This window comes from Chelonia mydas, chromosome 10 (genome assembly GCF_015237465.2).
Source record: "Chelonia mydas isolate rCheMyd1 chromosome 10, rCheMyd1.pri.v2, whole genome shotgun sequence".
Lineage (NCBI taxonomy): Eukaryota > Metazoa > Chordata > Testudines > Cheloniidae > Chelonia > Chelonia mydas.
In genome coordinates this window covers 47,617,673-47,630,913 of record NC_051250.2, presented here as the reverse complement: position 1 = coordinate 47,630,913, position 13,241 = coordinate 47,617,673, and the positions used below count along the sequence as shown (strand labels likewise).

Below are 13,241 nucleotides of genomic sequence, written 5' to 3'. Positions count from 1 at the left end.
GCAACACTCAATTTTCTGGCCGTAATTTAGTGAGCTGCTCAAGAGCAGCTCAGGTTTGTTTTCAATCAGTGTTACACCAAGGATCCTGCATGTTCTGCAGCTACCAAATCCACCCCTTGCCACTTATCTGTGGCAAATGAAATTTCACAAGCAGTACAACCTTAATTGAACTACAATGAAAATGAAACACCCTGCTGATTATATGATTTACTCGCATCTTTAACAGAATAGAAATCTCCATTTTGGATTGTACCTGAAGCTGCCACCAAATTGCCAGTCTGCTGCAAAAGGTAAGTCAAGCTCACCGCTTTGCGTAGACAGCACTCTCAAAGCTGCCATCAGCAAAACTCTGCTATCCTGGAGCAGCAAAGAGACAGCTTGTTCTTGCCCATTTCATTCAAAAGAGCTGGTGCCTTTGGAGAGGTCACAACTGAAGCTATTCTAGGTTCTTCTAGCAGGAAGTAGTCTAAGGAATTCCACAGGAACACCTATGGGTGGGGGTGGGGGGACAGAACTACTCCACTGACAGCATCTTCCACTGAGAGTCTCCCATAGCACAGGACAACACAAGAGCACCAGTTGTTAGTATGTTCCTAATTATGCCAGTCCAGCATCGCCCAGCAGGAGTCGCTGTGTGGACTTGGGTAGAAGCAGTGCCTGTAGGGGGAGGTAAAAACCTCCTCACTCCTCTCCCACTGTGAGTCGTTCTCACGATTCAGAACAAACTGCAGCACAGTGCAGGCGAACACCCGCGCTTCAGTAGCATTTTCCTAAATTAAACAACAAACAAGAAGCTGTTTCAGATTTTCCTTACGCTGCAGTTCCTCATTAATCCCCACAGTAAACACAAAAGAAAAAAACAATTAACCGAAAAGAGAGGCTTCCCGCTTAAAGATACAGATTGATACTAAAGCTAGAGACAGAAGAATGGAGTCCAGGCAAAATGTTTCTCAGAAGCAATACGGATTAGACCACAGGGCCTAGCAAGGAAAGAACAGCTGCCGGGCCTGGCTAGGTCTCCTGCCAAGAATATCCAGTCATCTCTAAAACTCTTGGGCTACCACCCATCTCACCAGCCAAGTGGCTAATAGAATAAAGCTGGCCCCTTCATGAACTCATTTCTTCCCAGTGCTGGGAGCAGGGGGGAGTCTCTCAAAGGAGAACAGCTTGCTAGTAAGTCCCCAGGTCTCCTGATCCAAACCTCGGATTGTAGCCAAGGAACCTGTTTTAATCCGAAGGCAGACAAATGCTCCTTGGGGCTTTCCTTCCGCTCTCAGGAAAACAGAGATCTGAACCAGCTCATGAGCCCAGAGACGCTCAGATACTATGGTGACTGGCGCAGCATAAGCCCCTGTCTAGAATAGGACAGGGTCTCCTTCTCTCCCCCGCCTAAGCAGGGGATGGGGAAAGGAAGTGGCCACCCTCAGAAGTGCAGGAATGGAGGTAGTGGGGGCCATTGGGTAACAGGCCAGAGCACTGTTCTCCCCCTTCCCAGGGGTGGCTGGGAATACCTTGTGCTGGGGGACGGGGGAAGTCTTGAACCCCCTTAGCATACCCAGCTGTTACAATTAATGACATAAATTTTGGAAGCGATATTAAACGTTGTAATTCAGGCCTTGATCTCTATTAGAGAGCAGGCTGAGACCACTGCGGGGTGGCAGATTACCCCGCAGCTGCTAGTGTGGGGTTCTCATACCTTCCTCTGCAGCAGTAGGGTGCTGGTCCCCCATCACAGACAGGCCCCGGAGCTAGGTGGAGCTCAGGGCTGAGCCAATCTGACAATGCCCCCGGTGGCTGGCTTCAGAAGGGAGTCACTGGACTGTCCTTCTCTCTGACATTGAAACAGCATTCGTGGTGGGAGTGCTGTTGAAGCAGTGAGGGGACCCACGCCCCTCTCCCTCCGGCTGGCCCTTTCCTTGAAAAGCTGGGGAATAAGTATCAGCATGTGGCCCCAATGGACACCAGGACCCCATCATGGAAGGGCCTGTAGTACCAGAGGGAAAGAGAGCTGCTAGGCATACCCTGAGAGAGGAGCCATCTTACTTGGTCCTGTCAGAGGCCTTGGGGACCCCAAGACATCTCCATTTGCAGGCCTGTCACCAAGGGCTTGCTTGAAGAGCTAATGTGACTGAAGAGCATCAGGGGCAGCCAGTTGGATGGGGACGGGCAGGGGAAATGTGTCCCTCAAACTTTTACCCTTCTGTGGACGTCCCCCACTCACCGTGGCGGCAGAACGCATGTACCAATCCCCGGGCCTCACCACTCGCCTCTGACAGCATCATGCCTGGGACACTGCGGGTCGCTGGAGAGGGTGAGCTACAGCAACTGAGGCTACTGAGTTCTTTATGCCCTCAGTGTCTGAAATGGCAGCAGGACCTAGTGGGTACAGCGCTGGACTGGGATTTAGGAGACCTGCGTTCCATTCCTACACCTGCCACTGACTTCCTGAGGGAACTTGGGTAAGTCGCTTTCACTCCATGCCTCTGTTTCCCCTCCCACTGGCCTTTGTCTGTCTTGTGCGTTTAGCTGGACCGCCCTGCAGTATGGTAACACAAATGACATGACACGGCACAACTGGAAGGCATTCCTGCAGCGATGGGCCCAAGCCTCAAACCCAAAGCAACTGCCCGCAGGAGTTTAGCTCCAACCCACCTGCAGGCATAACGCAATGCTGGCAACCTCCAAATCACTTCAGCACTACTGAAAGGGGACACCATAAACACGGACTTGCCACAGCATCCCTGAAGAAGCCGTTCCAGAGGCAGCAGCTCGTTCTAAAAGAGCCAGCATTTGTTTGTACAGACACAAGCAAGCACCTTGGTAATTGGCAATGATGGGGAAGGAAACAGACAGGACAGTTTAATGGGGGGGGCTGTAAAATACTATATCCATTTAGAAGTTTCTCCCAGCTTGGCAAGGGCTCTCTGAGTCAGGGCAGCTCATAAAGCTAAAGAGATGGCAACAGAGGCACTCAGCATGGTGCCCCAGCCATGAAATCAACAAACACGTAATTTTTTATCAATAAGAGGAATCCTTCCCCTCCCCCACAAATATGGTATTTATAGTTATCCCATTGCTGGAGGATGGGATCTCATACAGCCTCTCACCAGAAAGGATCCCCAAGCACTTTATAAAGGCTCATCCCTCCAAGGCCTGAACCGCAGGTGCCTCTGCAAGACAGTATCCCCCTTAGCAGCAGGGCACAGTAGCTGTTTACATGCACAATCCATTTCCAGTTGAAGTCAATGGGAGCATTGCCATTGACTTTACTAGGAGCAGGAGCAAACCTCCAGTGTGTACATCACAACTAAACCCCAGGAGACGACGCGAAGGAATGCAAAGGAAAAACCAGGAGGCGTTTTCTGGAGGCAGAATGCAATTACTCAAGTTGGAATTTCACCAGGAGACTGGGACCAACACCCTTGTGCTTGTGATAAGCACCAGGGGATGATGTTTGAATGAGAAATGGTCATCTGAGGGCTTTACATCTCAGCTGGCAAGTTCCCTTTCTCCTCAGCCCAACTCCCTCCCATACATTGTACTGAGCTCATTAATTACAGGAGTACAGTTCAGGCAGTCACTCAGACAATCCCATTTCCATTAACTGCTAAGAGATAACCTAAAACTTAAAACTAAAAGGGGGGATGAACCACACCTAGATCCAAACAAAAGGAAGAATTTCTTCACACAACGCACAGTCAACTTGTGGAAAGCTTTGCCAGAGGATGTTGTGAAGGCCAAGACTATAACAGGGTTCAAAAAAGAACTAGATAAGGTAATGGAGGCTAGAACCATCAATGGCTATTAGCCAGGACGGGCAGTGATACAAAACCATGCTCTGAAGCATCCCTAGCCTCTGTTTGCTAGAAGCTGGGAATGGGCTACAGGGGATGGATCATTTGATGATTTCGTGTTCTGTTCATTCCCTCTGGGACACCTGGCATTGGCCACTGTCGGAAGACAGGCTACTGGGCTAGATGGACCAATGGTCTGACCTAGTATGGCTGTTCTTATCCATGAATCCACAGATCCATGAATTTGGGGGCAGTTTAAAATTCAAACCCAGATCCGGTTGCGAATTTCACAAGTAGTGTCTGGACCTTTAATGGGGCCCAAACCAAAGTGTTTGGAAACAGGGCAAATAGATTCAGACCACCTGCAGGGGGATCTCCTTTCCATGACCCGACCCAGGCTGACCCCCGTTTGCTGTCTGTCCCAGCTCGGCCTGGTTCCAGCTCGGCAGAAGTGGGGATGTGAATAGCAGATGCCTGCCCGTCTCCAAGAATAGGCTTACAGATTGGAGGCATCTCCGCCACTCCACCCCCTCTCACAGACATATGGGTTGCATATGGTCAGCCGCAACTGAGGAGGCTGGCAGTGACTTCCTGAAGGTGTCCTTTGCTACTGATGCTAATATGCCAGCTTGGTCCACTTGCTTCCCTTCCTGCTGTCCAGTAAATCTCCTCCATTTCCCCACCAGCTAGCACTGGCCACTGCTCGGCAGCAGACTATCAGACGTGGTGGAGCAGGAGAGTGATCTGGCATAACAAACCCTTGCCTTTCCTTCATCAGCCCCGATGTGTCTCTCCATTCCAGCCTCCTCTTTGCCTCTCTGAGCCCCATGATCTCCTTCGTCCTCAGAACATGGCCCCACCCCACTGTCGCCTTTCCCCTCTCGTTCTCCCTGCACTGCAGACAACTCACTTCCTGTTATTACTGGAGAAGGACTTGGGCCTCAGAACTGGGACCTGGATTCCAACCATCCGAGGCCATCTTGTGAAGTCAGGTCTGGATCAGGGATTGGGTTCTGAACACCCCCAATGCTCTGAGGTCCTTGGATCGGGGAGCCTGCTTCAGGTCCATCTCTAGTGAGTAACACTTTGCCTTGCTGTTCTTCAGCTAAATGGAAACTCAGCTCCCTCCTCTGTCCCCTTAGCCCTGGTTGCACCAAAGGGTCAGTAGCTCTTTTCTGGGGAGGGGGGGATTGGGAGAGAGAGAGAGAAAAAAAAAAACAACAACAGAGTAATGATTCTCACTCTACCTCTAGAGTTACATGAGGCCAGCACTGACGAAAAATGATGGCAGTGTGTGTATAAGGCAAGAGGATGGCAGGAAGACCAATACTTCGGTGATTGTTCCAGTGCTGGTCTCTATCAAGAGCCAGGCAGAGCTGGATCAAGGCTAACAATGCTGCAGTTCTACCAGAAACGATGAAGCTCAGTCGTGCGTTCCTGAGATAGTGGGGGAGGTATAAGATTGGGGGTTCTACGACAAATGTGGTGGCCTGAATCAACTAATCCATTCAGTTCCCACTTCACTCTGCCTCTGTGCCACAGCCATGCTAATGAATTCACTCAGCTTGTCCCCTTGGTATCTCTCACAGCCAGTCACATTCTGGTCTGATAAAGGGTGCTTGTTTAATCATTCCACTCCGTAGGTCCGATCTGGAGCAGAATCAAGCGCCTCGCTGAGACCCTTTTTGCTTCCTGAGCCACGCATTGCAATGTTATTAAAAATAAGGAGGGCTTTGAAGTTCACACGTTTTAAATGTGCCTTAGTATAGGGAATGCAAAATCAAAGGGCACGCTCAGCACAGCTCTGACTAGCATTTCTGAGCACTTGGATGTCACGTTTCTTTCCTTCTGGCCACCTGAGAGTCCAATGTCAATACAGCTTTAACAGCCAGAGGAATGCTTTTACTAATATTTAAGCAAATGTTTAGTGCATAGAGAATGCAGGTGGCATTTCTGATTGTCATGCCAATGTCAAAGCAGGCTGGGACTGGTTTACAGTCTCTGACATCTGCTTCCCCTCCGAACCCCCAGAGTCACAAACACTGACACTTCCCAGCAATCCTGAACTGCAAACACTGTCCAGTGCCCACATCAAAAATCAGCGTAGCAATGCTGACCTCAGCAGAGCCACACTGATTTGCACCAGCTAAAGATCTGGACCTCAGTTCTTACTCAGTGGTGCAAATAGCTTATTTTGTGATTTATTAAGCCCATGGTTGATTAACTTCGTCCGCAAGGGATGAGGATAAGCTATTGGATTTGCAGATATTTTAAGGCCTGTAGTTGTAATTTTTGTCAAAAGCCCTTATGGCCCGATCCAGAGCCCATTGGCAGGTGCTTTTTTATTTGGAATATAAATCAAATCAAAATAAATTCACATCACAAGCAATTTCAAAACCCGGCAGTGGACAACATTAGTGTAGCCCCCGTCCTTCCTTTGTCCAGTGCAAGTCACAACAGCGTGACATTTACATTCCAACCTCACAATCTGATGCTGGCAAGTCAGAGTGTAACATCCCCAGGGCAGGAGAGGCAGCACCAGCGTGTTGTGACACAACGTCACACATCGCAGCAAGTTATTCTGGGACCCTCTGACCTCCTGAAAGAATGTGAAATCATCCCAGCTGAACTGGGACAATCCTGGAGGTGTTGGGATGGCTGGCAGTTCTTGCTCGTTGCTCTTTTATTCCCAGATATCCTCATTGGACACCCCTGGAAAAATCAGCCTCTTTCCCTTTCTCCTTCCCAAATCTCACCCCTCTTCTTGCAGCATCTGCACCTAGGGTACCTGTCAATGCTGGCCTCCCAAGTCACTAGGCTTTTGTCTAAGAGCTTGATTCTTTGACCCAATGAGGCACTTTCTCTTGACTATGGGTACAAAACTGTCCATCGTGAGGCCACTGCTCCACTATGACATGGGTAAAACCAGCAGCAAATTGCTAGCAGTTAATATTTAGAGTAGGGGAGGGATGATCTGCTCCACGCTCCTATACGTGAGAATTTCACCCTCCTTCCTCAGCATGCTGTTCCAAACAGCCCTGTTTGGTGCTGAAGATTGTTACCTACCAGTCTACCCTAATCCTCACTCCCAGCTGCCCCTTTTAACAACAAAAGCACATCCATAGTTCTCCTGAAGGCATTCCCCTGGGGAGTGGAAGGAGACTCTGCTGTGCCTTCTTTCTTAAGCATATCGGGCCAGATACTGAGGCCACACAAATCAGCCTCTTTCCATCAACAACAATGGATCACTAAATGCTAATGGGAATAGCTCAGACCACCTGAGGGGTCCCACAGACTAAGGGGTCAAGTCTTCCCAGGGCAGTTGCCTTCCACTGGAACCACGGCACTCTCAGCCTCAAGCGCAAAGGTCACTTGCGTCGGAAGCATAGCTTCTTCAGCGACTGGCCTGTGAACAGACAAAAGCCAGTCCACAGAGCCTGGAGAGAGAAATAGACCTTTACGTGTATGTTATAATTTTGGGATGTGCACAGATACCATGTTCATGGGACTGTCCTATTAAAACAGAGAGCTCTATTTAATATTTTATTAGATCAGATTAAGAGAATGTCATATCAATTCAATTTCAGTTTTACTCCATCTATATAGAAAGCTTGTTCTGAACTGCAAAATAATGGGGTCTAAATTAGCTGTTACCACTCAAGAATGTTGGGAATCATTAGGAAAGGGATAGATAAGTAGACAGAAAATATCATATTGCCTCTATGTAAATCCATGGTACGCCCACATCTTGAATATTGCATGCAGATGTGGGTCTCCCGATCTCAAAAAATGTATATTGGAATTGGAAAAGGTTCAGAGAAGGGCAACAAAAATTATTAGGGGTATGGATCGGCTTCCATATAAGGAGAGATTAATAAGACTGGGGCTTTTCAGCTTGGAAAAGGGACAACTTAGGGGGGATATGACTGAGGTCTATAAAATCATGACTGGTGTGGACTAAGTAAATAAGGAAGTGTTATTTACTTCTAACAACACAAGAACTAGGGGTCACCCAATGAAATTAATAGGCAGCAGGTTTAAAACAAACAAAAGGAAGTATTTCTTCACACAACGCACAGTCAACCTGTGGAATGCTTTGTTGTGAAGGCCAAGACTATAACAGGGTTCAAAAAAGAACTAGATAAGTGCATGGAGGATACGTTCACCAATGCCTATTAGCCAGGATGGGCAGGGATGGTGTCCCTAGCCTCTGTTTGCCAGAAACTGGGAATGGGCGACAAGGGATGGATCACTTGGTGATCACCTGTTCTGTTCATTCCCTCTGAAGCACCTGGCATTAGCCACTGTCAGAAGACAGGATGCTGGGCTAGATGGATCTTTGGTCTGACACAGTATAGCCGTTTTTATGTTCTTATGTAAGAGAGTATCTGGGGCCAAAAGCAAAGAGGGAGGAATGGGGCCTGTGAGAAGCTTTTGGTAGGAGGAGCTTCAGAAAAGTTTATACAAGTTTTAGATGATAACCCAAACTTTCTGGAGGCTGCTCCAAGCAAAGTGTTTGGCCCAATGCCCATTGGAGTCCAGGGAATCTTTCCATTGTCATCAACAGGCACTGGAACAGACCATAAACCTATAGAAATTCTCCACCACATTTCCACAGAGAGACAGGTGTTCACACATTCCAAAAAGTGACGGCGCTGTTTTAGTGACTTGGTGATGGGAGAACCTCATCAAGTTCTGAGGGTCTGTGAGATGAATCTGGTTATTCCTCTGACCCTGGGCCTGTGCTCTGAGAGAAACATGCCGGAGATAGTGTGGATGAAGGAAACAATCCTCGCTCACAACATGTGTTTTCAGGGCTGTTTAACTCCTGTAGCTGCACCACACAGCAGGACAGGCGGCGGGGGGGTCCACTTAGAATAGGAACCTCATGTATGTATTTTTAAATAAATACACCCATTCAGGTTTCCCATGGGAGGGACCCCCACAAGGGCCTGTTGGGCAGGTACCAGCCAAGAAAGAAACTTATTGCAGTAGAAAAGCGCCAGCCTGTTACCTTTAGGGCCCTTCTTCAGGCCCTTCCATCTCCCAGATCCTAAAGCAGAGATCATAACTAACCCCCCCCCCCCGCCACCCACTGCCCCAGTTTCTATCTATTGTGACACCAGACCCAACTTGTTTGCACTCAGCTCCTAGAAGCCAGCAGGAATAGAATCAGATACTGTCTCTTTAAATCATCTATTCCCTTCGCTGCCAGGGAAGGCCTGTGAATGGAAATACAGAGCGACGTAGGGCACATCTGGATGAGCAATAAACAAAGTTTTCTCCTTTTCATTAAGTTGCCCCCAGACAAACTCATGATGGGCACAGGCTGCAGAGAGACCTAATTTTGCTGTAACTGGATAACCACCTTTGGATCCCACAGTTGGAGAGTAGCTCACTGGGGGATGCTTCCAATATCTGATCAGCATCAGACCCTGGAGTTCAATGAATGTGCTGCAGCTGAGACATGGAGGAGAGGAGACAGATGTTGTGCGTGCTCCAATCCTACATTTTTAGCTGAGCTGGAGGGCCCTTTATGGGCCCAGAGTTCCTCATCTGCAGCTACTGGAATGGAGAGGTCTCTCAGTAGTTGGGGTGTGAGCCTAAACTTATGCAGTTTCTACCTAGGGAGCTCATTACATGAGAAATGCAGGGAAAGAGAGCTACTGAACACATACCAAGGCCCACTTGCCAAAGAGTCTCTGGAAGATGTCTCCAGAACACCCTGTTCCTGTATGTAACTATCTGACCAGTGTGTCTTGCAAAATGCAGCTTCTCTAATGAGAGCATTGCCCAGACTCTCTCAGGATCCTGTTCCATTCCTTAGCAACCCAGACGATCCAGCAAAAGGGAGTGTCTAGGAAGCTATGCACCTGGAAATGCCAAGCCATTTAGAGAGAGGCCATGGGTGTAGGGTTCTGCTCCTAAATCCCTACCCAGAACAGAGTTCCTGCACATAGATCCCTGTTGAAAGGTAAGCCATCAAATTCCAAAGCCCTCAGCCTAGGAATTACACCATATGAAGCCTTTAGCTCTTTAACATGCAACTCGGTAGCAGGGACAACACATGCAACTCGGTAGCAGGGACAAGGTCAGTGGGGATGGAATAACCCATCTTCAGTGCCTACTTCCCTCCATAACAAAGCAAATGACCTATGCAAAATAGGCAACTCCCACCAGGCCTTTTGTCCAACACAAGTCTACTGGTGAATTTTGGAATTTTCTGAATCATGCATTTTCTGTAATCTAGCATGAATCCTTCATGCACACCACCTAAGAAGACAGTTAACTGTTTTCAACTCAGTCTCCGGTACTTGAAAATTATTTGTCATTTTGCACCTTTCAAGATCTTTGTCCTAGTGGATTTATCCTGAGCAGACACCTGAGGGTAATCTATCACCCATAGCACAGCTGATAAGAGAGGAAGAGCCATTGTGTCATTGCATTGGTACCCTACTCGCATATAGACTCCGTGACTCTTGAGCAAAAGGAGGAAAGAATACAGTTTCCCAACAGTGTAACTGGGAAGCCTCCTTTGCAATTTGGTCCCATGGGGCAAAGACAGGAGATGCTGTGCTGGTCAAAACAAGAAACATGTGGATGACTTCTTTTGGATGGGTTTCCATAGGAGGAAGGATCACTTGGTGCTTAAGGTGCCAGGAGTTCTGGATTTAGTTCCTACCTCCACCACAGACAGCCTTTATAACCCTGAGTAAATCACGCAGTCCCCTCAGATCCACAGCTGTATAATAGTCCCACACTGTGAGCTCCCTGGGGCAGGGCCTCTCTCTTCCCCTGTGTGTGTAGTGCCCGGCAAGAGCAGGTCACTGATCTCAGTAGGGGCTACCATCGTAACACAGATGTTGCCTTTGCTTTCAGTCTATGTGTTCCTTTGAGAATTCAAAGCCATTGAGGTTCAAAGCCAAACTGTAGCCAAACCACTCTGTTTCACCTGTTCCTGTGGCGGTACCGGTCCAAATGGCAACCCAGCTCTGTCAGCTGGCCCAGGTCACCTTGAAACTGGACCCAAACCAAAAATGGGTTTGTGGGGCAGGGGAAAGGGTGGCTTTTGCAGGGGGACGGGGGCCAGCTGTGAGGGAGAGGAGGGCAGTTGGCCTGTTTCCCAGCTGCAAGAGATCTCACCAGACAGCTTCACTGAGCTTTCGTGAGCAGGGACTGAGGTTAGCAAATGCATCAAACCTCAAATGCCAGGCTCCACTGGAGTGGTTGCAAGGTTGGATGTGAGCATCCCACACCATTGTAGTCAGGGCCTCTTGCAACAGGCTGTCCGGTGGCCATGCAGCGCTGTTGGATCAGGATGCTGTGAATGCCAAGCTGTCATAGAACAAACAACTATATTCCTCATCCCATGCCACGAGCCTGAAGCTGTGGATTTGTTTGGGGTCTCAGCTAGTCTGATGGGACAGGCCCATGTGACAACTCTGTCCCATTCCCCACCTACAGGCCTCTACCTATCCTAGGTAATTGTTGCCCATGCAGGTGAAAGCAAAAATAATTAAGCCAGGCCTTTGATGCTCTGCAGCGTTACCAGAATCCCGGCTGTATCCAGCCAGGAGATGGTTAAGGAGAAGGATGGCAGGACTAGGAAAGAAAGGAAACCAATGTGGCTTTAAGAGAGCCACCCCTCTCCATGGACCTAGCAAGACTTGCTTTGCCTGCTGCCTTTGGTTGTGCTGTCACAGGAACCAGAGACTAAGCAGCCAATTCTGCTCCTGGGCTGTGTGTTTACACACACCCCCCCCCTCCTTCCACAAACCCAGCACAGCAGCGAGCAAATTGAGACGTGCTCCCGCTGCTGAGGACTACAAGGAGCTTGAAACCTCTGTCTCTCCAAATCTCCCAGTCCTCTCCCGCGTGTGGCACACAAACACACACTCACATATCCCCCTCCAGCCAAGCAATCCCGCCAGCTAGCCCCATCCCCGGCCTGCCAGCTCCCTGCTGCCCAGAGACTCACCCGCGGTGCCCGGCTGCCCTGCCAGGATCCCCTGCTCGCGCTGGCCCTGGGGACCGGCCCCCACGAGCAGGTGCGCCCCGCGTGTCGGTAGCTCCTGGCTCGGTCTCCGCCTTGATCACGGAGCCCCGGCTGGAAGGGGCAGCTCGCCGCAGCCCTGCCCCTGGCAGTGCCCGCTGGGCGGCAGCGGGACAGACGCGCCCGGATCCGAGCGGCCCCGGGGCTGGGGCGAGCTCCGGCTCTGCGCTCCCCGGGCGGGGAGACGCGCCCTACTGCTCCTTCCCGGCGCTCCGGCTGGAGCGCTCCGGCGGCCGCCTGGGCGAGCTCATCCCCTCCCCGAGCGCCAGGTGCCCGCCGCCCTCCTGCGCCTGTCCGCTGGCTCGGGGGCCGGGGACGCCCAGCCGCAGCCGCTCTCCGCAGCGCTCCTCACGCGTCCCTCGCCTGGGCTCGCTCTGGCTCCCGCCGCCCGCTCCCCGCGCCGCCCGCCGCCGCCTCACACTCCCCGCATGACATCAGAGGCTGCCGCCTTGGCGAGCTGCGCCCCAGCCCCCGGGGGGAGAGACGGGAACCGAGCCGTTGGCCGCGGGGCGCTCGCCGAGGCTCGGGGGCAAATCGCGCCGCTGAGAGGCTGTGACCAGGCGCCTTGGCCAGCCCGGCTTCCCAGAGAGCGCGCCCACCCACTTCCACTCAGCACCGTCCTCTGGCGGGGGGCGGTTCCGGGGGGCAGGTGGCTCAGCTGCGCCCTCCCCGCTGCTCCTTGCCACAGCTGGCCGCGGTTGTGCACCCCAGCTGCGCTCCGACGCCTGGGGCCATCCACCCCTGCGGGGCGTTCTCAGTCACTTACCAGGGCTGGCTGCGACTCGGGGTGCTTCCGCCTTTCCTCGCTTACTAGAAGAGCCCGGGGTAGCCAGAGTCTATACACGTGTCCCTTCAGCTCTGGAGGCCTGGCCCCGAATCGGACTCGAGTCATCAGTGCCCCGAGATTGAATGGTCTCAGCCAAGTCCTCATGGACAGTTGTGCCCAGCCCTGAACCAACGCGCAATGCTGGATGCACAGTAGCAGTCTGTTCTTGGAGGAGGCTGGGAGCCCGGGTAGCACAGGAGGGGCACATCAGAAATGAGGGGCACTGGGCAGCCAGCAGGAAGCTTGGGGAGAGATGAGATGGGGGGGAGGAGGGGTGTTCCACAAATCAGGACTGAGGGACACTGGCAACCAGGGATTGAATGAAAGACAAAATAGAGAAGAGGGTGTGTGGGTAAAATGGGGTGGGGGGAGCATGCACTTTGCCTGCCCATGGCATGCTTGACTTTACCCAGTGCAACCTGTCCCTCACGTGCCACAACATGGTTTTGAAAGACTTCCCTCCTTCCAGACCCAAGCCCTTTCAGGAATTTAGGATGAACCCCTGGCCTCACTGAATCCAATGGCAAAGCTCCCTTGACTTCAGTAGAGCCAGGATTTCATCCCTAGC

At 51.1% G+C, this 13,241-nt stretch overlaps 1 protein-coding gene across 2 annotated transcripts in view; it reads right to left on the bottom strand.

The window, feature by feature from the left end:
• Nucleotides 1-12,630, bottom strand: part of LINGO1 (leucine rich repeat and Ig domain containing 1) — a 450,166-nt gene extending 437,536 nt beyond the window's left edge. The window contains exon 1 of one of the 2 annotated variants that reach the window (XM_043523933.1): nucleotides 12,614-12,630. The gene's annotated coding sequence lies outside the window, so the exon portion shown is untranslated. Of the gene's footprint in view, nucleotides 1-11,772; nucleotides 11,985-12,613 lie in introns of those variants that run through there. The other variant, XM_037911365.2, reaches the window with a different exon arrangement.
• Nucleotides 12,631-13,241: the final 611 nt, after the last annotated feature.